Source organism: Octopus sinensis, linkage group LG14 (genome assembly GCF_006345805.1).
Source record: "Octopus sinensis linkage group LG14, ASM634580v1, whole genome shotgun sequence".
NCBI lineage: Eukaryota > Metazoa > Mollusca > Cephalopoda > Octopoda > Octopodidae > Octopus > Octopus sinensis.
The window spans coordinates 40682147-40684646 of NC_043010.1; positions in this window are offsets into that span (position 1 = coordinate 40682147).

Genomic DNA, 2500 nt, shown 5'->3' on the forward strand with positions numbered 1-2500 from the left:
TTAGGCGAAAATGTTTTTAAAATGTGTGGTAATTTTTATAATCCGTTAGATTTCTAAAGTATTATTGTAATAACTAGTAATCTCCCTGTGTTCGTGTGGTTAAACTTTTTCCCCAGGGTTTTATTATGATAAAAAATTATCATTTGTTTTACTAGAGAATTATAATTATAACATTTATGAATAATGTGGATATATACATACACACGTAAAGTTTTTCAGGTGCATAGGTAGATAGATTAACAGTTTTGACAGTTTCTGATGCTGGTGTATAAGATTTTAGAAAATAAAAGATAAGTCCTAGTATTAGCATTTTCTAAAACAATAGGTGATATGTGGAAATAAATATAAATAGGGGTTTATTGAGTATATTACCGAAAAGAAAAGGGTAATTATAATGGTATTTAAAAGTGGAATTTGTGTATATTCCGTTTAACAATGAAATAAATATTATAGATTATTGTATAAAGTTGGGATAAGTTGGTGTCAGAGTTTTTGTATATTATAATTTAAAATTTGAGAGATATATGGAATAAATTTAAACTAATATTATGATATTAAGTATATCTTCTATGCCTGCTAATATCATGGGTTTAAAATGTGAGTAATATGAGTATCCTTAATATAGAAAAGTATAAGTGGTGGATTATTGATTATGCTGTGGAGAACTAATACATAATTTATAATATCAATGTTGGTATATATATTGATATGGAATAAATAAATACTGCAATTGACCAAAGAAAGTATATTATAGATTATTACATTGAGTTAAGAATAAATTGATAATAGAGTTTGGGATTAAGTCTTAGAGTTCAAATAAAAATTGAATATTAGTGAATTAAAATAATGGGAATAACAATAGGGGCTATGGTGTTATATATGGAGTATAGTGGGATTAGCAATGAAGGAGATGTTATATATTATTGTATTATGATTAGATAAGTATGGGATTAAATTTTAAGGTTCATAATAAAATTTAATATCAATGGGTAAATTAAGGGTTATGGGAATAAAAAATAAAAAATAATATGTGAATGTATGTATGAGTACACAATTGACTGAAACTATCGTACTTGATGAACTTATAAATCTTAACTTACTACAGATTTCTCCATGAGCAGAAGGAGAGAAAGAGAGAGAGAGAGAGAGAGAGAGAGAGAGAGAGGCGTATATGGTCTCTGAAGGTAGTTCTAAATAGAATAGAAACTTGCTTCCATTCGTCCACTCTTTTCCTGTTCGCTGAGAAATTCGTTACAAAAATGACAATAAGAGCTTTGTTTTTTTTTTAAATCTTGTACTGTTTCGGTAAAGGTGTACTCTGTGATATTATTAGTACAATATTAATGGTATAATCCTGAGTAAGAAATATACCATTAATAATGGCATAATTTGCTTTACCAAATTGCCAATATCTAATTTATAGGGATTTGGAACATTGATAGTTACAACTTAACGATTTAACATATAGTCAACTTACATCTACCATTGTAATGCCACCGTGTCACAGTTTAGGATGTGGACAGGGTGTCTATGTCTGCTCGCGATAACACAAGCATCCAAAGCAATTAACAAAAGCGTGATACATATTACCACCCCATAGTCGTTCGCGGATGACTGTTGGCTCTAAAATAACATCTACCCCTTTCCCTGATGATAATATACTTTCTTATTACTATGAAACTGACAAAAGCAATGCCCTTGTTTAATTTTGACGTTCATATAATTTATATATATTTCTTTTAAATGCCTATAAAACCTTTCCTCGCCGGTATGCTACATACACATATTTCATATTATAGAATATATCAATACGAATGGTAAGTAGCTAAAGTTTAAATTATAACCTGTAGTTACGATTGTATATAAAGTTATAGTGATATTTGAGAAAGATATGAATATTACGGCTGGTGAAACGTTCAACGATTCTATCTATCTTTAATCGATTTTTCTGTATGTGAAAACCATAACTTCTGTGTTAATTTCGTCGTAGCGATTTATATTAGTTTTCGTGTAATATCTTTACATAGACCTACAGTATGATTATCCTTGCAATTACGTTTTCATACAAATTGTTGTCTCCTTGGAGAACGTGTAAAATCTGTTATGTTTCGTAATAGATATATCTTATTTGAGTTATTATTATATATTTTAAAATCGTACTTAGCCCATTACACATACTCTGTTTCAAAATGCTGTAGGCCTTCAATCCGACTCAGTCATTTGCATGTTCTTATACTAAAGATGTTACTTGTCAAGATTCCGTTACATGTATTTTATAGATTATATTTCCCTCTGATTCGTTTAACAAAATCAAATTTAACACGATTTTTGTCCTTGGGTAGTAACTGTCATTTCCTAATTGCTTACCCATAGAAAGTATGAAAAATGGCTAAAATTTCCTTCAAACTTTGCCTTTATTACACTTATTCAAAGCTCAATGAATCCCTCTCAACGCATGGCTATGATTCTCCCCACTATTCCTACTCATGATCAGAGATGA